This window comes from Phalacrocorax aristotelis, chromosome 1 (genome assembly GCF_949628215.1).
Source record: "Phalacrocorax aristotelis chromosome 1, bGulAri2.1, whole genome shotgun sequence".
Classification (NCBI taxonomy): Eukaryota; Metazoa; Chordata; class Aves; order Suliformes; family Phalacrocoracidae; genus Phalacrocorax; species Phalacrocorax aristotelis.
In genome coordinates this window covers 82,934,748-82,959,112 of record NC_134276.1, presented here as the reverse complement: position 1 = coordinate 82,959,112, position 24,365 = coordinate 82,934,748, and the positions used below count along the sequence as shown (strand labels likewise).

Sequence of the window (24,365 nt, the reverse complement as noted above, 5' to 3'; positions counted from 1 at the left end):
AGTTTCAGAGCTAAACTCTTGACTGAAAGGTCAATGGGACAAGGCTACTGTTTTCCCCTTATTTATAGTACAAAAGTTGGGCATTATGGACATTATGAGAGACACGGCTATCACGACCTAAATGTCATTATTTTCTTCTGGAGTAACTATGGAATTTCATGCAAAAGGTTATGTGGTCTAGCTAAGCTCTTTAAGTCACTCTTCCGCCTAGAAAGAAAATCAAATGCAACAGTTCCACAAATGGACACGGACAGAACAATTTTCTCACTAGGGAAAGTGCGCCGGGTTCTCATGAGAAGGAAACATGCCTGTTTTCTTTCAGTGTTTCAGCTGAGGGTGGTATGTGCCTTGCCTTTCTATGGGAGGAATTGGTCCCAGCTTTTTGGAGATCCTGAAGGAGTGGAAGATCACGGCCACCACACAGCTTTATAAATCTGCTTGCTTTTCTTCAATTTTTTTTTCTCCTTGAAAAACAGAATAATCCTTAGTGCGCTGAAGGAGTTGTAGTTCCAAACAACACTACTTTATTTTTCCCCGATATCCTTAAAAGCAGGGAAGGTGATGCATCCCTTCGCTTCCTTCTCCTGCACAACCCACTAACTCTGCCTCCAGTCTCCAGACCGCTAAGCAAAAGGGCGCTGGGCAAAAGGTATGTAGAGATGTTGCCATTTGTCCCACCTCTATAGAGATGAAGTATACAGAGATCGGGCATGAGCTGTGAGCTGTGGAAGAGGACCTACCAAGAAGGGAACGCAACATTTATTTCTACTTCTACCTTTTGCAAAAACATTCTAGCATTATTAAATGAACATTCATGAGGCCTTCAAAAGCCTCTGGAATACACAGGAACAAAATATTTTTGCTTTTTGTTATTTTTCAGGCAGGCCTAAGGCTTGTAACTGGAAGTAGCCTCAGATTAAGATATAAAAATGTCAATCCAATTTTATTGCTGGGAGTAGCTTAGAGTTCCCCAGTCTGTTGGGAACATGGAGAAGTTCTTCAGTCATTTTCCAAAGGCAGTTTCAGGCATTGTATTGTCTTACCTATTTTTTATTTTATGCAAATATTTAAATTTGATTTTTATGTATATAATTATACTGCAGTCAGATTAGAATGGCCCAGTTGCTTTTTATCTCATTTCTGGCACTGTAGTTTTTGATACCATAAAAGAAGCAGTATTTAGGATGCAGACAATAAAACTCTGGATCATCTCCAAGAGCACCCTTTTAGGCCCATTTAAAACCTACTGGCATGTTATTCTTCAAAGGTCATTGCAGATTCAAGTAGTATTCAGTTCACATCATGTTTAACAAAAGAAGAGCAATATTGAAATTATTCTGTTATTTCTGTTACGAAACGCAGCGCAGAGGCTGAGGAAGGAATGAAAACAAAAAAGAAAGGAAAAGAGACTCTCTTAAAACACATGAAAAGAAAAGGGGAACCAAAACTGGAAAGAAAACACTGCTGAAACCTCCATTCTTAGGTTTCAAGAGGAAAAGATGATTCTCAACAGTGACTTGCAGACCATTCACTTGGATCACAATATAGCAGAAAGCCCTACACAACTAAGCCCTTTAAACTCGCCTGTATTATTTGTCTTCTCCAGTCACAGAGATTCAGCAGGTCAAATGCCTGTTTCTGAGAGCCTAAAGGGATCACTAAAGCAAAATTAGTCAGCAAGCTTATTTATTGTAGCAAGTTAAAAATCAGCTACTTTGTGGCTCAGATTGCAAGATATGCAGAAAAGAAGAATGCAAATTTTACCTATAACCCATGGTGGGTTTTTTTGATGGACTCAGTGAGACACAAACACAGATGCCCAGTGATCCTCTATGGAGCCCAGATCTTTCCTTGGAGGTAACAACATGCTGATAATAAATTCTAGCCTCGTTCTCTCACAAGTTTCCACACGCTTATTATTTTCAGACCCAACAAGTTGTAACTGAGCTCTGAAACCTAAATTAGGTTCTTTCCAGCTCTGTAGCACTGCTTCTGAAGCCCTCATCTGTGCCCTTACCTACACTCAAAATATTTTCAGATGACCCAACCAGCTTTACGAACACTGATAAAGTGAGAGAAGAACACAAGTATTCCAGAGTTCTGTTCATCCAGGGTATTTTGTCCAAGGGGCACATCCTGTGGGACAGGAGGGCGGAAAGTTACATGCAAACAGAACAAATTCATTTTGTAAATGAAGTTATTACATATGGATGGAGCTGATATAATGTCCCATCCGCTATGCTAGACACTCCTATTCAAGCATGCAGCATAAAATAAAACTGCTCTCACAGGAGCAATGGTGGGACACTTGTGGTTATACCCAAAGAAGGCTCAGAATCATCAAAAACACAAGAAACGATGAATCTCCGTTTCACCTCATGATGGTTCTGACCACTGGACTACAAAATATAAAGACGGGTCTGCTTTCTTCCCAGTCAGTGGTGTTTAGCGTTTCTAAACCTGAACACTTTTCTTAGCAGAATTATTTAGAGAATTTGAGCCTCACAAATTGTTTTAAGATGGTTCAGACAATGAGTTTACTACTTTTTGCAAATACTGAGTCTTATACATACCAATGCATGCCTCTGCTTGTTTTTGCTGTTAGAGCAAAGAAAGCGTGTACACTTCTTTGAATTTCAGAATCAGAAAACAGACCTTCACACCCTCCCTACTCCACAGAGAAATGTGTCTCTTCTGATTCTTTCTGTTCCTCCAGCGAAAAAGGTATGAGGAGGTGGGGAGGGGAGGAAAGATGTCGTCTGTCTTGTTTATGATGTACTTTCTGTGTTGTCTTTTTTTTTTTTTTTCAATGTAATTCTGGTCACAATTACACCAAAGGAAAAAAACAAGAAGCCCTAGGATCTCAGGAGGGAGAGGATGTGTGCTTGCTTTCAAAGGTCAGAGTTAAACAATTTTTACAACATAGTGTTTTTGAGAGTGTCATTTTAACAGCAGAAAAATTCAGTATAATGGAACTGACAGTTCTGAAAGATGAAACAGTGAAGGACACGGATTTGCCCCCCACGTTCCTTTCTTGGCAGGTGTGGGCCACCTACGGAATTCTCTGCACTTCCCAGGCTCACAGAGCAGTGCAGTGCAGGGAATGCATGCTGAGATGGTTTTACTGTATAAATTCCTATCTGAGATGCTCTGCAGATGTATTAAATGATCACCCACAGCTTTTATACCTGTACAGATTTTACACTAGATTGAGAACTTTAATGAAAAAAGCATGAATCACACAAAACAATTTCAACCTAATTTCCCTCTAGATGTTACAGGCAGTAATTCTTATGAACTTTTAATTGTTTTCAAATTATTAAATTAACAGCATTAATAAAATGTTAGTCATTAATGTTTCCCTATAATTCTGCAGAGAATAACTAGCAATTCACCAATGCTACAGGCTTCTGTGATTTGATCCAGTCTCACAGACTTAATGGATGCGATTAAATTATTTTATGCACAGTAAACATTTGCAGTGTTTCTCTTCTTGCTCCTGTCTCAACCTAAGCAAATAAACTGGCTGCCAGCATCAGTCTCATGCTTCTCATGTGAAACCTATTGTGAACTTTCAAAGCCCATTACTGTAAGAGAGAACCTGACGTACTTCTATATAAATTCACAGATTAATTTGCTTAATAGTTTTGAACAATTAAGGTTATGGCCCCAGTCATTTGTCTACAAAGTATTCTGTGAGAAATGAAATGCGACTAGTGGAAAATAATTTTCCTCTTTTTCTTTCCCATTGCTTAAAATGTCTCTCCAGAATAAAGTAGTTTTCCCACATCCATTTTCACTATACAAATAGTTTTTCTTGGAATTTGAAGGGAATTTTCAGGAAATAAAATGACATCACCTAGATGATGTACTTTTTTAACAAAAGGTTGGCTTTCTAGAATGAGGAAATAATCCAGCAGAACTGAATGTGGATTAGTTGCAGATCTACTTATTTAGCATTGCTTTCCTTCACGTGCATCTCACCTTGCATTGCCAAATCCCTGAAGAGACTTCAGTTTGGATGCGTGTGTACCGACTGAAAATTTCCTGCAAAGGATTATTAAAAGCCTTTACCTATCAATCCTTAAAATTGTTAAATCCTGAAAAGCTTTCTGATTTGTTATGTTTAAATGAATAAATCAAAATCATACAATCAGTCAGTGGCAAAAACACGAATAAGCACCAACGTTATTCAAGGGTTTGGCTTCCTATCCTAGCATCTCAGATAACAAACTCCTGCCCTGTGCACACACTCGCTCTCTTCCCTTGTACGCCACTGGACAGCTTTAAAATAATTAACATTTTACCTGGCTGGAGAAAGCTGGATGGCAGGTTGTGAAAGAACCTGTTGCAGGACTACCTCTAGGTTACGAGAGATGCACTTTTAGAGTTTGGTATCTTCTCAGATCCAATTTTTACCCAGAATATTTTGAACAAATTCAATTTACTGCTACCAAGTCAGACGGTGGTAAAAGAAACACTTTCACTGTTACAAAACACAAGCACTTCCTCAGAGTTCTCAAGAAAAAATGTTTACACTTTGTAACTTGAAATTTGTCACATAAGTATTGCCACACAATGCACTGCAGAATAATACATTTTTTTTCTAAAGCACTTATTCAACTGAAATTTGAATTTCAAATGAGTTTATGAAAACCACATACATTCTCAGCAGCTTTTTAAACTTCAGATATGACGCAGTACATTCATTGCTGGAGACATGCTTAAAAGCAGAGAAAGATTAAAGGTGAAATCCTGCATTTCTGTAATCAATAGCAGAGTTCCTGAAGGGCCTGCTTTCTGCTTCTGTTGATGTCGCAAAACGCACGCCCGACTCTCAGTAACATTGGTAAGATGGTGGTATCTTGCCTGCAGCTGCAGCAGAGGGATACACTGGGGTCAGAATTTTTCATGTTGAGTGTTTCCAGAAGACAGTTGTTCCTTACTGCCAGGTCAACCGCCAGAAAGACCTCATGAGAGTAACGAGAAACCTGGGGCCTGGTGCTAATGATCCGTGTCCTAAATCCCTTGCTGCTTGCAATGACTTCCTGTGCATGTTCTCTTTTATTAGGATGTGAACAAATTTGCTGAAAGAGGCCCATTCTGCCTAATCAAGCTAGCAACCAGAGGATATGACTAAAGTAAGAGTAAGATCTTCCTTTTTGCCGTGTTGAGGTTTTTTTTTCTTGTTAATTCAGTTCCTAGTCGGTGACCTTCAGCTGTTATGAAATACAGATGGTAGCAATAGTAACCAGAACAATTGCCTTTTCTAGCCAGGTGGTTTCAACACTTCTGTATACAGTCTCTAGACTGTTCTCATTCAGGGTGTCCCTGAAAATCATGGGGTCAAGGGAGCCAATGCAAACTGTGGCATCCTTCTAATTAGGGGGCATTAGGTGACTGTCTTGGTGACATCGGGACTCCACAGTTTTCCTTGGCTACCTGGGACTTTGCAAACAGAATTTAGGATGTTGCTCTTGACCTAGAAATGCATTTAGGGCCAGTTTTTTGACCACCCATGACTCTCCTTTTGCAATAACCATCAATATTAGCAAAGGTGTTCAGTGTCTACATGTTAAAGAAGGAGATATTTTCCTCTCTCTAGAATTCACTGCCAAATATCATTTTTTAAATGGTTACTCCTATTATTTTGAACTTTAAGGGCATACTCTGAAGATGATGTTTCTCGGTGCTTTCATTTAAGTGGGAATTAATTAAATTCTTTGGTTTTTCTCTTTTCTTGGGGATGAGAATATACTACCAACTTTTATTCTCAGCTGGGTTCCCGATTTTCACACCTGTCAGAAAGCATAGACTGAGGCAGGCCGCCCAAATAGGGCTCTGAATAGCAGCCCCCAGGACAGAATGGATGGAAATATTTTTCCAGTGTTAGCTACACCTAAAGAACTGAACTAGCCAGAGCAGCATGGCTCCTCCACCTGAAAAGTCTGGACTTAGACAAATGCCCTCCACCTAACTGAGATGATACATCTGAAGGGGAACATTCAGGGAAAGCAAGTGTGGGTGGATGCAAACATTTGTGTTACGAGGCTGCTGATGTTAGCACTAAACGAGGTTCGGTGAGCAAGACATTACCAAGGCTGACAAGGAATGTTTCCATGAGCACCATGGCAGTGAATGGAGCAGGACAATACTGGACTGTGTCTCACAGGGAGGGAAAGCTATTGGCAGGTAATGGCTGTAAAGCCAAGGGTGGGGTTTTTTTTGTCACAACTTTCACTAATAAAGACCTGTGATGAGGTGTTTAGCACAGCTAATGACGGATGCCACTTCTGGCTAAAATATTAAAGAATGGGCTGGAGAGTACTTAGTGATTTTCTACTGAAATGGGCCTTAGGAACTTATGCCAGAGCACTTAAAAATAGGAGCTGAAATGCTGCAGGAAAAATAAGAGCTGAAAGAGGTGAGGCACTGAAATCAGAGGATTACACTGAGTTCTTGAAGTCAGTAGAAGTATTCAAGGGTGGCATCTATGTTTAAGTCTGCATAACTTCAGGACTTAGCCTCAAATATGTAACTCAAATATGTAATTGAAAGCTGAACACAGGAAGTAACACCTGTATAATGGCCTGTAACAACACAGAAAACTTTACAAGTGAATCCTGCTTTCTTGTTTTCTTTTGTTTGATTTTTATGTTTTCTCTCCTTTTACAGTCATCCAGTAAAACTTCTGCTGTTAAATGTAATATAAGATTTCCCTCTGTCTTCCTAGATCTGAAAATTCTCCAAAGCCAGGGCTGCAGCCAAAGATTTCAAGATGTGCTCATTCAAAGAAAGCTGGACTACAAAGCAAAGAAATTCCTGCAGATGAGAAGCAAACTGCGATTAGTGGTAGGATTCATCTCATTAACATTTACACATTTACAGAACAGACTTCTGTAACTGCACTAGCCTCCCTGACCCCCTGCACAGCTCCCATTTAGAGTCAGTGGAGAAAAAAAACATCTTGGGCACAAATAATCCGGCTTCTTTTAGATCTCTTCATTAGAATGGGAGGAATTCTGTTGCAGAATTGCCCCTTTTTCTGTTGCCTATAAAGTGAAGGTGGAACAATTAGCATTTGTCTGATAAATACCATCCTGAGTGTTAGTGCAAAAACATCGTAGTTGGAATTCTGCCTGAAAATAAACAGATGCAACAACCAACTTTCCTTGTCTTTCACTGTAGCAAAAGATGCATCTATGAATTTAGAATGAGGCTTTTTTGTCCAGAGGTGGCAGCAGAATAAATAACAAAATTAATAAGCAGAGTCAGTTCATCCCACATTTCCATAGGTAAATTCAGCTAAAATAATCGTACCAAACTTTGGTATTTTATTGTGAGATTCAGAGGGTCATATTAAATATTTGCTTTCCACTTGACCTCCATTTAGGCTGATCTGAAACAGATGCTAAAATCTGTTTCCAAACAGCTATGAGCTTTGAGAAAGTTCAGATCTTCTCATCGCTCTCATAATTTGCATGCACAATATCATTTCTAGGATTTTTCTTAAGTGATTTCTGTGCTCTTTCTCCTGATTATTCTAGCTCTTGGAAGAAAGATAAATATGTCCTGTAATGGTCTTCTGATTTGGTTGTTTAACCTGATAAGGGTCTACCAAGATTAATTTTCCTTTCATACATTTGCTAATAAGGAGACACTAGCAATCAGAAGATACTCCCATTAAGCATTTGATTCACACCGGATAGAGATGTAGCACTACATTTCTCCAGCAGCATTGGCCTTGTTCAACAGATCTTAATGAAGGATTGATTTTGATGCCATCTTTAATGAATACATGAACAAAAAGATTAAGTCTTTCAGTCAAGCTTAGCTGAGACTCTGAAAATAATTGAAAAGCTTAAGGTGACAGACTGAGACAAGACTACTCTAATGTAACCAAGGCACTAAAAATACCAGGCTGTCAATATGGCTATCAAATATTGATTGAGTGTTTGCACAGAAGAAACAGACGTGAATATTTGTTTCAAAATTAACTAGGATGTATTCCAGAATGATCAGTTGTTCTCCCGCACTCTTTGTACATACTCAAGAAATCTCATTAAAGCCACAAAATGCATCTAACAAGTGCAGGTGATGCTGCTTACACGATAACTGTTCAAACTGGGGCAGCATTTACTTTTCCTGGGTAGCTTTAGACAATGTGGAATGAGAAAAGACAATTGCAAGTGGCACCACAATTTAATTTTAGATTTCTGAGTCTTTTAAGAACATAATCTCTATCTTCTAATCTTCTGTCACCAGAGGTTTTTCTTTTACATAACTAAAAACGAAATAATTTTAAAGCATTACTTTTCTTAATTTCCGTGTGCTTTTTGTTAAAAGTCATGTCATGATTTCAGTATCAAACCTGAGAATATCAGAGAGAAGATGTATTTACCAGTTTGATTGAATTTTCCTTCTATAATAAAAAGTCTTGACAAAACTGAATTTGCAAATTTTTAATCTATTTCTTTTTCCATGTACTGTGACTTAAAAAAATTATTCTACTGACCTGATGGGGCTTTATCTTTTCAGGTCAGAGAGTGATATTGCAGCAATCCACTAGGGTAAGCTGTAAATAGAGAAAATAACAATAGAGCTTAAATGGTTTCCCTTGCTGTGAGTCGGGTGGGTCTAATCTAGCATGGCAACAGTGAAACAAATATTTAAGTAAACAATCAACTTTTCTTTTTACTTCTCACTGAAGTGTTTTTTCCTTCTCTTTCTCCCTTCCTTCTTTAGTCTAATGGACCCACACAATTACTGAGACTGGAGAATAGCACATCTTTGAAATCACAGTCTCGAAAAAACTTATTTGCAATTACATGCACACACGCGCGCTTTGGAAATCCACGCAGATATCTATTCATTTTTACAGTAAAGAGTATAGAATATTTCAAGTTGGGTATAAGACAATTTATTTCTTGCTGGCTTTTTTCTTGATCTTTTTATACTTTGTATTATCTTTCATTCTTTCTTCCCATTTCCATTTCATTTCTTCTCTTGTTCTAAATAACAGTGTAGAAAAGAGAAAAATGTCTGTACTCAAACATTTGATTTCATTTTGATTTGTGCTTTCCCTTCTGGAAGACTTGAGGTCATATTAAAAATACTTCTAAACAACTGCACTGTTTCTCTTTCCCCCTGCCAATTGAAATCTAAAGATAGTAGACTGACTGTAATAAGAAGCTATCTAGCTTTCGTATTAACTGATCTAACAGACAAAAAGAAGACGAAGTTTTCATTTAAGGCTTTGACACAATGCCTTGCTTAAATGCATGACTGCAAAAGAGTTTTCTTTTTCTTGTGTAGAATTGTCACATGCAGTCTCTTCCCAATTCCATTTGGGGAGGTATTTCATGTCTAAGGGAATTAAAACTAAGAGTTTGGCATGAAAATCAAAGAAAAGACTCAATATTACTGTGAAATAACGTAATTTCTCCTGGTGAAATCAGAAACATTTTGATGAGAAGAAAGAAAACGTTATCTCTTCAAAGATACGTTTTTCTGAGAATCACCATTCAGCAGCCCATGCTTGCTGGCGACCCTGCTGTAATACAGTGGAGACCCTGAAGTTCCCTGGACCCTTCAATCTGAACACATCGGCTGTCTCTGCCTCTACCTGTTCCCTAGCCTTAGTTCACACCTTTTCAGAAAAAAATGGCATGAATTTTCATGTAACACTGGAATGATTTCTATTCGCTTTCTTTCCCACCCTGCTTGGAAAATGGGCTGTCCTGCTTGGACGGGTCACACAATTCAATGCTGCAAAGAAGTTCCAATGGCATGGAGTCCTCATCCTCAAGTCTGAACCTCTCATCCTACTTTTTAGTTTTGTCTGCTTTTCCCCACCTTCGAGCTTTGCCAATGTTTCATTTCCTTAAAAAAAGTCACCTTTGTATTCAATGCTTCTGCCTTGGCAGGACTGGCACACTCACTGAGGCTCCCAGTCTGTGCTATTTTTAAGAATGAAAGGCGACAACAGCTTTCTTTGCTAGTACAATGCTAGTCTTCTTTTTCCACTCCCTCTGGGAACTCTCTCCTTGGGATTTCAGGTATCTTCTAATCTCTGTCACCATTCCTTCCCCGTCTCTGCTTGCTCAACTGAACTTTGACATATTTCAGGCAAAGTCCAGTTCTTTGACAACTGCCTAAACTCTGCACGTTTGTTTTCCTCTGAAACACTGAAAGACCTTGAAAGCTATTCATGTATGTCTGATGGGGTTTTGGTTTACGGGTTTCATTGTTCTGTTTCTTTGCCATTTGTGAAACAGAAATGTCCCCCCTTAAGAATACTATCAATATTACTCTCATGACAGCTTTAATTTGCTGTCACTTTCTCATTTGACCTAGCATAGCTGTTTGGCATGCCTGTTGTTAAAGGCACACTGAATTTAAGACAACCACAAGACATCTGCTCTGTCTTCACGCAGCTCCAGATGCCCATCCCTTACAATAAGATCTTTTCTACAGTCTGATGAGACATTCTGGAAGCTCAGCCCCGTCCAATTTAAGACCCAGTCTCAAATAAAATATTCCAAGAGAAAATCTTCCAGATAAAACCTGCCAAGTCAAAAACTGAAAAATTAAACAAAAAGTTAAAAAGAACATAACTATGAACACTGGCTACAGATACTAACCAGGCTGTTGACTAGAAGTGCTCACACACTCTGTGAACTATTCTACAAGGATATGTGAAAGCGCTGGGCTTTTAGGAACAACAGCACCTCTGGGCTAAGAGCAACAGATTCACTTGGCCTTTGTACTGGGGTCCTGTACAGAGGCAAAGCCCTGTACCTGGAGAAGAATAACCCCAGGTACCAGTATAGGCCAGGGGACAACTGGCTGGAAGACAGCTTTGTAGAAAAGGGGGTGCTGGTAGGCAACAAGTGGAATGTTGCATCCTGGAACAGCATCCTGGGCTGCATTAGCAAGAGTATGGCCAGCAAGCCAAGTGTTTCCCTCCTCCTCTGCTCAGCACGCGTGAGACCCCTTCTGGGGTGCTGCGCAGAGCTTTGAACTCCTCGGTATGAGAAAGACACTGACGTGCTGGAGTGCATCCAGCGGAGAGCCACCAGCATGGTTAGAGGGAGGGCACGCATGAGGAAGGGGAGAGGGTGAGACAACTGGGCTGGTTCAGCCCAAAGAAGGGAAGACTGAGGATATTGCTGCTGTCTCCAACCACCTGCTGGGAGGTTACAGAGGTGGTGGAGCCAGGTGCTTTTCAAAGGTGCACAATGACAGGAGGAGAGGCAACGGACACAAGCTGGAACGTGGGGAATTCTGATCATAGACAGGAAAACCCGCTTCACCTTGGGGTGGTCCAACACTGAAACAGGTTGCCCAGAGCAGCTGTGAAATCTGCTTCCTTGGGGATACTAAAAAATGAGCTGGTCCCTGAGCAACTTGATCTTCCAACCTAAGTGATGCTGTGACTTTGCATCTCAGATATTACAGGAGTAAGGGCCTATGGCTGAGCTCCCGTACTGCTCTCCTTCGTGGGGTTCAGAATGTGCAATCCCGGTTAGTCTAGCATATCCATTTCAAGTGATGACCTCATGTGGCTGGGAAAGAACATCCTGTGACTTCCATTGCTTTTTATCAGCACTGCTTTCAACACGGGAATTCTGTGCCCCATTTTCACAGGAGAAAATGATACTGATTGTTACTTTTCCCTGCCTCTTCTCTCTCTTATTCTACTGCAAGTCTCCAGTGTTTCCAAAAGAAGTTCAGAAAAGTGTAAAAATACCTTGGTAAGCTAAATTAAACAATATTGTCCATTCAGTGATATAACCGTGCTAAGAAACATGGATCTCAATTTTAACTCTGCAAAACTTTTCATTAAGTGAAATCTTCACTCTTCAGTTCTTTACACTAAGTGAACTTACTTCTGAGGTACTTAATAGGGATTCCACAACTTTTTTACAGCTGTGTTATTTTGTTAGGGTTTTTCTCCTGTTTGGTTTGGTTTGTTTTCTTTTACAGAGGAAGATCAGGATACAATTTTGGAAAAAATCTGATGTCCTTAGGGGCTAGAAGTAATAGAAGTGGGATAAATGTGCAGCATCCACAGATAATGGTAACAACCTTAACTGCTGGCACTAATCAATGCCAGAATGATCAGGAGCTACTGATATGCTGAAAAATGTAAATGAGATGATACTGTGCACATATGAGGTACTGTCAATAGAGACAGATGACTATCGATGGCCTGATTAAGTAGATTCTGAAGAATCTCCTATATCGAAATGTTAGAAGAGCTTCTTGAAGTTAGCTAAAGAAAACCAGAGGGAACTTGTCTCTATGTGATGTGGAAGGATGCTGGCACAGGTTGAAGGGAACTGCTTAGAAGGCCCCAGTTGCAAAAAAGAAGATGAGTATTACTTTAACCTGGAAATAAAATGAAGTTTCTAGCTACGGAAGGAGCGAGGTTGCAGAACAGCTGTCCAGGAGGAGCAGGTACAGAACCTGTGTGAATGTCAATACAGAGTGTAAAGGGATTTGTTGGAGTTTTTCAACTCTAGAAAATAGCTCAAAAATTAATTCAAAAACTAGGGGAAGTCTAAATCAAGCACTCAGAAGTTAGGACATTCCAAAATTAAACCTGCCCGCTTCTGCAAAGTTTATATTGTTGTTTCTGCATTATTTCTGCAGACCTCTTGTTCAATGCACGGGCACGGCGATGGTGTATGAAGCAGGACATGTAGAAAGAAGAGACACACAAAGAAGGTAGTAACCAGATATGGCTGTACAGAATGGGATTCTACTCTTTTCTCTGTCAAAGAAATTCGACACGTTGCTGTTTCTAGGATGGCTCACAGCGTTCTCTGTAGTCTTCCCCTTGGAGAACACAGGAAGATCAAAAAGCCTGTTTTTTCCTTATGTAAGACAAATCTCAGTTCTGACTCTTCAACACTTTTCACTAAGTGAAATGAGCAAATGGGGAAATCTAAATAGGCAAGTGGTAGCCGTTGCTTTAAATTAAAGGAACAATTATCCACACACAGGAACTGGCCTTAATAAATTAAGGATGTTGAAATAATACCTATTTTTCAATATTTATTCCATACAGGTTTCTTCTAAATTTGAAAAGAATAATAAGGGGGTTTAGGGTTGTTTTTCTTTAGGGTCTGCTTTACTTTCTGATCTTCATATAAGAACCGCCATTATGTTCTGATTGTCTATTTGCAGGACAGCTCATAAAACAACTTTAAAGAAACCAAATTGATTTCATTTTAGGTTTGCAGCCTCTCTCTTTTCTGTTTGCAAAGGTATAATTCAGAAGGACACTGTCACTCTCAGCTGCCAGCCAAAACTGAACTAGTGCTAGGTCAAGAGTGTTTGCAGGAGCAATCCTTACAGTAACTCTTGTATCGTAATGATCTGGATGGGGCAAGACTGGTGGCGTCTGGTCCTCAAAATATTGCCACAGGTTGGAAGAATTAGATAACTTTAAAATATCTTTAACATTTCTAGATAAATTATTAATAAAGAAACAAACAAACTAATGTTTGCTCTTCTTCAGGTTGCTCCTACAACATTTTGTGCTTTTATTCTGCAGTGCCAAAAGAAGGGACATAAGTTAATTAACAACTCTTTTACTAGAGTCCCACTGACATCACTGATGATGCACATTCAAAGTAAAGAGTGAACGTGTCTGGACTGCTTTTGATGTGGCTCCTTTCTGAAGCGCTGGCAGAATATTTTAAAACCATCAAAATGTACTTTGCTCTGTGTCAACAAACTCACGGCTTTTAAAAAAAGTTTAACCTTCAGGTAGATACAATACTTGGCCATTTTGAACTGAGAAAGAGATTTAATGAAAGCTGTGAACATGCAACGTGAGTAGTTTCATGAAAATTGATGTGCACCCTGAACAATAAATGTAAACAAACAGCTGTTACAATTCCATAAAATGGCCCATCTGAGACTGTGAGACTCATTTGTACAAAACATCAGCCTTTGAATCAGAATGTAAGAACTAGGCGAAGGTTTTGTGAACCTCTGCCAAATTATCAACATATGTTCTAAGAAAAAACATGGCATTTGCCTAAGAAAATGGAAATATCTTTTGACTCCTCATTTAAAACTGTGACGTTATTCGTGAAATAATATTTCACATTCTCCACCTGCCTTTTTTCTCCTTTTTATTACTGGTATTATTTATTAATATTGATCCACAATTTATGTGATCTGGGATTCGGAAATATGAGAAAAGATGTAGTTAGGAATCCTGCCCACTTTAAGTTTTGCAAAATAGTATTTATGTAATTTCTATACAAATACTAATCAGGATTCAGGAAGATCTATTGTTAAACTGTGAATAATTATGAAATGCTGTTAAACACTCCTATTTAATTTGGTGCTAAGTAAAATACTGAGATTTATACAGAATGTAAACACTCCCTTTCAAGCTACCACAGGTCACTGCCTTATCTCCAGTCCTGACGCTACGCAGTGCTTAGGGAGGCAGTGCGTTGTATGTGCACAAAGAGCTCTGGCAGGCAGCGCCGGGGCTCACTCCGAGAGAGTGGGAAGGCTGGTACATCCCAACTTGAAGGAGCGGCATGACGGTGACAGAAGAAAACCAACACCAAGTTCTGGAGTATTATCGAAGTTATTCATCCATGCTGTCCTCTGCTGACTTGATTATGCTTTTCAGAAGGGCTAATGAGATACCATGACATAAAAGTAGGAAGGGAAAACACCATGAAAACAATGATAGATGTTAAAAAAAAAAAAAAAAAGAAGAATGTAGAAAGCTTCATAGACCTTCTGAATCAATAAATTTCAATACCCTTATAATTTCCCAGCTGGGTTCTTTCACTTGATGGCATTAAAAACATACAACTTTAAACATCTACAAGGCAAGAATGAACATTTGAGCTGGTTACCTCTAGCTCCCCTAATAATTCATCAGAGAGAAATGGGCACTTCCAAGATGTGAGTCCACTTAGCTGGTTTTGATGTCTACTTTTAAGTGATGTGAGTAGAATGTAGTAGTGCCTACTTCTCTCCGGTTTGAAGGGAGGCCAGCATGACTAGCTCACATTTGAACACCTCTGACAGAGACATCTCCCGTTGTTTAAATGAATCCTAAATTTTCCCATTCCACTAACCACATTCCACTAATCATCCAGTAAAAGAAATTTATGAAGTTCAAGAACCTCGAATGCTTTTAAGCAAGCAATATTCAGCACTAGCAACTCAAAGTAAACCTTTCACACTACTAGGAGTTCTGGAACTGCTGCTTACTGTTCGCTGCTAAATTGAGCTGTAGCTTCGTTCTTAAGCACCTTTCGTGGAGTTCATATTCTGTTCAGTCTTAAATCGGCAGAAAGGTCAAACAAAAGAAACCAACTTCAGAATTACTCAGCATGAAAAATATGAAGAGTGACCACACAAACTTATCCAGTCACAGTAACTTTTGACAAAACTTTCCTATAAATTCTCACAGCATATTAAAACTTTGTAAGCAAAATATTAAGAAATGTGAGTATGAAGAAGGCAAACAATTAAGACAAGGAGAAAGTCTAAAAAGCTGGGATATGTGGTCTAACTGGCTAAACAACATCCTCAAACAAGTACTGGAAATAGCTGCACATCACTTGATTTGAATGAATTTCTTTTGGAGAAACAATGTGCCTCATTCCTTTCAATTGACTCATCAGTTCCGTGATACTCCCTATACTCATCACTGAGACTGAGCTGGTTGTCTAGACCCTCTATATTGTCAACAGGAAGAGAGAAAAAAGCACATCCAGGAGGTGATTTATCTCAGCCATCTTTGAATGCGCCCCTGGAGATGCCTCCTTCTCTTCCTGCACTGACTGCAGAGAGCGTTTAGGTGATTTATACCTGATACCCAGCATTTAGGCAACTAATGTCAAGCAAGATGAATTCTACCCTGGGGACAGAAAAAAGGTCCACCATAACTTAGGAGTTCATCACACTTAATTGACTGAGGAGAAAGAAGTGAGCATACTAGCAATGCACAGAATGACTCCAAGCCACCAGTACACTTCAAGCATGAAAGGCAAATGGGGTCCTTTGATGTGCCAGACAAGAAGTTTTCCATAGACAGGGAAGTAATAATACCACTATATAAAGATTGGTCAGATCTCATCTGAAATTCAGTGACAGAAGAGAACTATTTAAATCAAAGATGTAGTATTATAACTAGCCTTTTATCCTGGGCTTTGGTTAGAAATTAAAAGCAGGTCCCTAAACTGTACATCAGTGATCTTCTGGAACAGCCTTCTACCATGAAAGACCATCAAAACACCAGGTGCTTTTAAGATGGGTCTTGATGCTGCCTGTCTGCACTGAGAAAACACAACTGCACTCAGTGAGAAGGCAGCACCTTTCAATCCAACGGTCCTATGGAGATAAGAGATACAAATGGTGCAGATTATTCTGCAAGGAAAAAGACTCCCAATGTATTCATGTTTAACTTGTGAAGTACAAATAAGGACATTCAAGAAGAATAATGTAATTTTAAATGAGATTCTTTTTCAACAAGCCTTGCAAAGAAAACTGCATTTTCCTGAATTTCAGAATAAGCAGGGAAGGAAAAATAAGTCTTAAAAATTTAGCAAATTAAAAATAATATAGACCACAGTATCTTCAGATGTTGTTTAAACAAGTTGCCAGTGGATAACTCAGTTACACAAAATTAAGTTTCTTTTAACAATTTTTACTTGTAATAGTACAAATGCTTTAGGAGCCCTCAAACCGATACTGACTATACTGATGTATTGTTTAACATGCAAGACAAGCCTTTGTGTAGAACCAGTCTTCTTTCTATCAACCAGTAGATAATTTACTCATTTATGTGGGTCTTTCATACAGCAAGAGAGGAGAGGAAAAACATTCAAAACTATTATTTTTTTAAAATCAGTAAGACTGACAGGAGAAATTCAGTCAGGGGGAAGAATAGCAGCATTGGAAATGACTTTATAAAATGTGAAAAAGGATTTAATTTGCAATCTTACCTTTATGCCACAAGCAGCGCCTTGTGGGCTAAGCGGGCTGCCTCCACAGAGATGCTTCTCGTGTCCAAGGCTCCTCACAACATTCTCCAAGTTTTGGTTGAGGTCCCCAAACTTTTCCACTGGATGAAACTTTTTCCTTCTGGAGGGCATGCTGGCAGGAATCTCCACAGAAGGATCTCCAAGGCAAAGATAGTCAGTTTTGTTTCCAGATGCCGTATTTTACCTGAAGTCCAGTCAGTGCACAAATGAAGCAGCTGAAAGGCATGCCCTTGTTTGTTCTGGTGAACACGTATCCTTCCTGACTCCTCAGGGAATGCATTGCTGCCTTGCTCTCGTAGTTCTTCCACATATTTAAAGAAGATTTTCTTTTAAATATTCTGTTTCAGTGATTTAAAGAGAGGATGCTGCAGTAAACATGTTCCTTTTTAGAAGGCGGGAACTACTTTTAAAAGCAAAACCCTGTGAAGCATCCTTGACGAGAAACATAGCCAATACATCTCTTTTTAAGACACGGTTTTCAAGTGTAAAAAAGTTAACAATGAAAGGAGGGAGGAATAAAGTAGGAAATAACAAGGTCTGGTGAAAAAAAATGTGTAAACTGAGAAGAATGAAACATAATTATCTGCAACGCTTGGAAGGAAATTGAAATCAGTTATAAAAAGCCAAAAATTAGTATGATAAATAGCTTGTATTTAAGTGTCTAATCCAAATAGTCTCCTGTGTAAGTAACTACATTTCAGAGACGTTACATTTGTTGAAACTGCACTAAGTTATGGGATACATCTGGCTGCATCAGACAGTGATGGTTCAGCATTGTTAAGGAGAAAGTCAGCCGTACAATTAGCTGTACTACATTTGTGCCCGTAATTTATTTGCTTGGAGAACTGACCTGCAGCAGAAGCGCTAAAATAAGTATTCAATGGGGCTGGAAAGCTTTAAAGCTTTCCACTGAAACATGCTGGCTTTGGACTAGAACTAAGAGAGGGAGCACAAGCAGTTTTCTGCTCTTACTGCAGAAAGCTGGAGAAGTAAGCATGGATTTATGTACTAGGAAAAGTTTGACATTGGGCTGTTCTTTCTGAAGGCTGTCAGCTCTTTGGGCCATCCATGAAGATTCAAGAGGTATCGGAAATTGCAGGGAGGATGACAGGATGATCAGTCTCAGCAAAACTACAGACGAGGAAATTCTTCAGGCATCCATGACCTCTGCATTGCCGACTCAGGGACAGACTAGATCCTCAGCTGCATCTGTGGCCATTTCACAGGCAATAGAAGAATCAAAGTAAAACTGGATCCTTTGGCACCTCTTTCAGCAAAAAGCCATCTGGAAAACGGGATTCCCATGAGGGTAGTGCTACGATGACGTCCTTCCACGGACACTGGAAGACTTCCTCATTTATATTAAGGAACTCAGCACTTCTACTGAAAAACAAACCTGAAGCCTTCAGGTTGTCACCATTAATGTCTAAATACACCGATACACCACTTTCAAACCTATCCTACATACAAACTTACAGTTTAGCACGAGAAATAATGCTTTCAAGGATAAAGCTATTGATGACATTTACTGACACCCAATGCTGTCATTTTAATGGCATAAACAATATGGAGGAATCTGGCAATGCACTGCCAAAAAGGATTTAGAAAACATCTTTTCTCTCTGAAGAGCAACTTGAAAAGCACTGTAAAAACCACTGTGTAACATCTCAGTGTCTCCTGTATCAAATCATGATATAAAAATGTTTTTTTTATATTTGTTACCAGTTCTCTGCAAATTCTGTATTAGCGGCAACTCTCTAATTTTGGCCCTTTGTTTACAGGAAGAAACAACAATAATACTGTTCATTATGGTAAGCTTAACTCCGTCTTTGTTGATAGAGACTGATGTCCTATTATCCTTTAATGGTAATTCACAGGTGGAATAGAGATTGGCCTTTGAGAAAGAAACGTAACTTACCAGTAGTCTTCTTTAGGATGCAGGGTCTATAAATAATTCTGTTCTGAGGGTACACCTACACCTCATCACTCCAGACTGCAGAGATTTTCCTTTTGCAGTAACCACGGAGGATGTATTCACACTGTTGTCATCACCTTTGGCACAATGGCATAAAAAACACAGCAGGCCATAAATAATTTTAATTCCTTCTCAGCCACAGAGACACCATCTAAAACACTGAAGGAAACCCTGCTAACAGAGCTCAAGATGTCTTCTTCCTTGTTTTCACTCTCAAATTAATATCCACGTTTGTTCACACTGTGCAACTTTATACAATTACTTGCCATAAATGATTTAGCAGAGGTTCTTGATGTCCCTCATGCAAATAGCACTTCTAGATTCACTCTACCAAGTGCTGTGGCAGCTCTTGAGGCAGCTCATTAGAGATTGCACAGTGCCTGGGGAAAGAATGGTAGATGTATAGCAGTTCGGTAATTCAACAGTCTCACAGAAGCTATATATCAATCCCTAAGTTTTTTAGCAAATGCTGAAACACCCAACCATCCATTTAGATAACCACTGGATCTGTCAGAGATATACACAGTCTGTCTGTTCTGAGAAAGTCTGGACTACAAATACAGAGAGCGCTCTTTTCCTGTTAAAGATACATATAAGGTATGTTTCTTAGAAGCACAAAGGAACTTGAAGGAAAGCATAAATAATCAAAGCGATGCTAAGACACAACCTTCAGCAAAAATGATGGCTGCATCTTAAGAGATGGTCTGTCTTTGAAGAATAAGGTCAAAGACAGAACAACCACAGGGGTATGGATTTCTTTCATTTTTCTAACAGAGAAGATGACAACAAAGCAAGCTGCCTTTACGGAGAAGGAGAATCCACGAGAATGTGAAACACCAAATTCAAATTCCAATAACTCATTGGACTGGCAGAGGGAAACATCTCAATAATCTTAAACCTCAACGCTGAGACAGATGTTAAATGGACTTCAGTAAGGGTAAGGAACTTACAAGAAAGGACCAGACTGCTTCAGTTTGAGCCGGTAACTTAGAACAGTCTGAACCGATGGGGAGAAGCCCTGCCTTCATTTTAACATGATGGAAAGGTTAAGGAGAAGTGCCTTCTTGAGCAGAAGTCTTAGGACAACCATTTCTGGTTGCATCAGAATGAAAGCCTTCCACTGGTGCCAGGAATGGTGGCAAGTATTCCAACTTGGCCAATATTAGTGTTGGCCTCAGAGGCTTTTCATTCTCAGGCTACTGTCTGCGCTTCTGATGCCCTCACATTCCACTTTTAAAAGTATGGCAAAGGGATCACGCAGGAACATGCCTTATTCTGAGGCAGAAAAGGTATCTGTTATACAGGTGACCAGATATAATTCAAATCTCACAGATCGGGCAAGGCAAAAAGGTAATCCTGAAAGAAAACATTGATAAAGATTAAATGAACAAGAAATAAATTGGTTGGCCATTGTGAAAAACTGAAATAGCTCTTGGAAATGTCTGCAAATGTAATGTGCTGAGAATAAGAGAAGATGGTTACAAGTGCAGGTACCATAAAGAGCAAACATCCCCCAGACCTGAGCAATAAGGTCCACATGCGACAGGACAACCACTTGAAAAAAAGGTATTTGGAAGAATTTATTAGTAGAGCAGGAGACATAACACATTCCTTTTTACTATTCCTTAAGTCTGTGGGCTGAAAATAAATACTTATTTTTTCAGAATGACAAAATGAACTTTAAAATGCAACTAAATATGTCCTATTGCATAAAAATGTGCCATGAAGCGCGCAGTCTCTTTTCAGAATAGAATTGCAATTCAGAATCAATAGGGAAAGGTTTACATTTACTATAGTAAAACAGGTTGCTACGTTAGTTTGCCTTTTTTTTTTTTTTCCTCCCTTATGAAATCAGAGATTTGCTGTCAGGTCTTGTGAGTCTAAATTTGCTCTCCCCAGGATACATTGCTTCAGAGTTTCCAAAGGGAGTGCTGTTATCAGGTCTCATGAATTTTCACCCATCAGCATCCCCCAGTTTCCATCAGCACTGACAGAAAATTCCACATTTCACCTTGAGAACACCTACAGGGAGCCTCATGCCCTCTGTTGCTTTTGCCAAACCTACATCTGAAAACATGGTAGGGCTGTTCCACAGGTAGCGTAGTGGAAGCTTGCGATCGCTTTCTTTCTGTGCAAACAGCTACTCCTGAACTCGGAGTGGGAAATTGCAAAGACTGGTTAATATTAGGGTCACATGCTCAGCAATAAGCTACTCATGACACGAACCAAGTTTTCATTTTGTACCAGTTTAGTGCTTAGTGCAATGAGGCTCTGGCTTATAACATATGCTGCTACAATGCTACAGCTGTACCCTGTCAAGCCAAATTAATCCCTGATAAAATACTGCTAACTTTACCTGGATTTCAGTGCACTCATAGGGTCTCTCTTAGATATAACTGTGTAAGTGACAAAGTTACTCAGGAGCCCATTTCTCACCTTTAAATAACGTGCTAGTGTAAGAGAGAGTGCTCTGGTGAGCAGTGAGGGCATCACAGAGCATTCTGGATCTTCCAGTGATCATGAACTGACAGGGTTTCAATTAAATAGAAGGAAAAGAGACGTAGGTATGCAGCTTTGTTTCTAAATTTCAAAATGGCCAACTTTGCCAAACATTATTTCAGAAAGTAGTCTGAACTCAGGGACTTAAACATGAAGATGGCTGTCATTTTGTCAAGTTAAAATATCACTAAACACGCAGTGTATATATACAAACTTATAAGTGTCTCGTGTATTCCAGGTGAAAGTATCTTATCTAGTATTTCTTTACTGACTCAGTGTAAGAAGTAGGTACATACTGGTGACGTTGCTTGATGACATGAAGTTAAGACATACAAATAATGTAGGAATCGGTTAGGATACCACACAGGAAGAGAAGGACGCCTTAATGCTTAAGATTAACAGAGCTAGTTATAATTCAGTAGCGACTGATGTGCAAGGTCATACGCTTTACAATTACTGACAGTTATCTCTTTTATCATCCAGGGATCTCCTTAGCTGGACAGGACAAAGATGAAAATACTTACTGACAAATGATGACTCTGAGCCACCAAACTAATACGCCTGTGAATACATGTGACTCCAGGAGACGGCAGAGGATTTCCAGCAGCTGCGCCATTGTACGAAGTCCTCATAAGGCAGCATTTAAAAGCCTGCATATAATTCTGTGTGGAAAGGTTAGGAAAAAGACATTCACGTGGTATCAGATGGGGATATCTGAAATCCTGGGGGAAAGAGAAGCTGCCTTCTGAGGGGTGACTCAGAAAGCTTCGCTAGATGATCCTATTTATCAAAACTGAGCAGGAACATGGTGGCAGTTTCTGAAGACGCACCATTGATCCAGTGGAGGGTCACCATGCTGGTCAGGGGATGGAGCACACGACATATGAGGAAAGGCTGAACTGGGCATATTCAGCCTGGAGGAGAGAAGGCTCAGGGGAGACTTTATTGCAGCCTACAGTTACGTGATGGAAGGACACCAGAGAAGACAGAGCCCAACTCTTCTAAAGGGTGCACAGTGACAGGATGAAAGGCAATGGATATTGTTGGAACATGGAAAATTCTGATTAGACATAAAGAAGCTTTTAACTACAAAGATTGTCAACTATTGGAACAGGTGCCCAGAGAGGTTGTGGGATCTCCATCCTTGGAGGGTGTCCAACTTGAAATGGCCTGGAACAACCTGATCTGATTAGACCTGCTTTGAGCAGGGGTTGGACTCAATGAACTCCAGGGTTCCCCTGAAACCCAAATTTTATTATGAGTCTACGAAAATGCATTAAAAAGGAGAGGAAAAAAACTCAGTAGTTAAACCTAAAAAATATTGCCACCACCCAAGAAAAAAAAAAAATAAAAGGAGAGAGAGAGAAAAAAAGAGATTGTCGTTAACCTTGGGGAGCAAAATGAGCAGGTTTATGATCAGAGTTGTTCTTAAACTGTAAGGACAAAAATCTACTTACCCTTGAAATAAAATTAGATCAATTTATGGTATGGAGTGGAATGAAAAGGATTGGACTAGCAACCCTGAAAGTGCCACATCCCTGTGACCTGTGTTGATGCGTAGCTGTGACAGCCCTAAACCTATTTTTGAAACAGGATTTCTGAATCACTGATGACATTTTTACAGAAACTCACAAACCAGTGAAGGAATATGTACCAATAAAAACAATTCCGCATATTTTTCCCCAGTATGAAATACTGAAAAACCAGAGAAAGAATTTCACTGGTACTTGCAGCAGAAGAGCAGAGCGCACAGCCCCGCTCCCAGGGCTGCCAAAATGAGAGCGCTGAGTGTGAGCACCACATGGGGCAGGCTGTTGTCACCCACGGCCAGTGTAAATCAGCCTGCAGCCTACCTCTGAGCTGCCCTCGAGAGTGGGTCCGCGTGCGAAGTGAATTGGTCTAGGAAACCAGATTTTTCTCCTACAAACAACAGATAAAGCTTCTCAGGCTGTGTTTCTGGAGATTTTTCTCTGCAGTCGGAGGAAAGGGCATGTCTGTGTTTCACAGCGAAGTGCATCGCTCTACGCAAGAAAACATTTCCTTGGCAAAAACTTAATTCTGTTCGTTTAGTCTTTCTAGTGCAGCAGAGAAAGCTTCCCGCGTGCTTCAGCTGAACGCGTAAGTGCTCAAAACAGAGCAGTTACACTCTTTGCACGTGACATTACGAGAAACGGGTGAAAATTACCTACACCAGTTTGGAGAATGGTATTCTGCACTTTCCATCACTGCTCCTGGGTGACTGGAAGGTTTAACAGATGCTCCTCTGAAAGCCTATTTGCCAGGCGAAACCGAGAGCTTTTGCTTTGGCTGCCTTTCAAATGCAAGACTACAGAATGTTTTCCAGAAAAGTTCGGATGGGAGAGATTACTCACAAATTGCCTTTGTCATCACTCAGAGAAGAACTGTCTCTGGCTGGAAATACTTCAGAGATATTTATTGTATTCTGAAAACTTCATTTTATTTCTAACTTATTTACAGTTAAACATTCAGAATCATAAAATATGAAGTATAAAATATTTAACAAAATAGATGCAGTTCATGTTGTTCAGATGCACCATAGATATATGATGAAACAGTAAACAGCATAGGAATTTCCTTACGGTCCGCTCTCTCATTTACCAAGCATAGGAGGGTGTAGACCTGCCCTATACATTCTGGTCTGACCAGTATGGCATCAACTTTCCATTTCAGAGAGAACAACACTCTGATTTCTGTGTCCTCTGTCTTCCACAGTTACTTTCACTATCTAAAATGCAACACTGTAATGTTCAATACATCAGATACCCTCTGAAGTTGGTATTTTCAATACTTTTTTTTTTTCTTTTAAATATAGAACTTCCTAGAAAAGAAGAATC

General features: G+C 39.6%; 1 long non-coding RNA gene across 1 annotated transcript; it reads left to right on the top strand.

Annotated features, from left to right (window-relative positions):
• The first annotated feature begins 51 nt into the window (after nucleotides 1-51).
• LOC142058412 (uncharacterized) lies at nucleotides 52-24,331 on the top strand. Its single transcript, XR_012660968.1, has 4 exons — nucleotides 52-5,141; nucleotides 6,734-6,852; nucleotides 12,658-12,732; nucleotides 21,994-24,331. It is a non-coding gene; the product is annotated as an uncharacterized LOC142058412 (long non-coding RNA).
• Nucleotides 24,332-24,365: the final 34 nt, after the last annotated feature.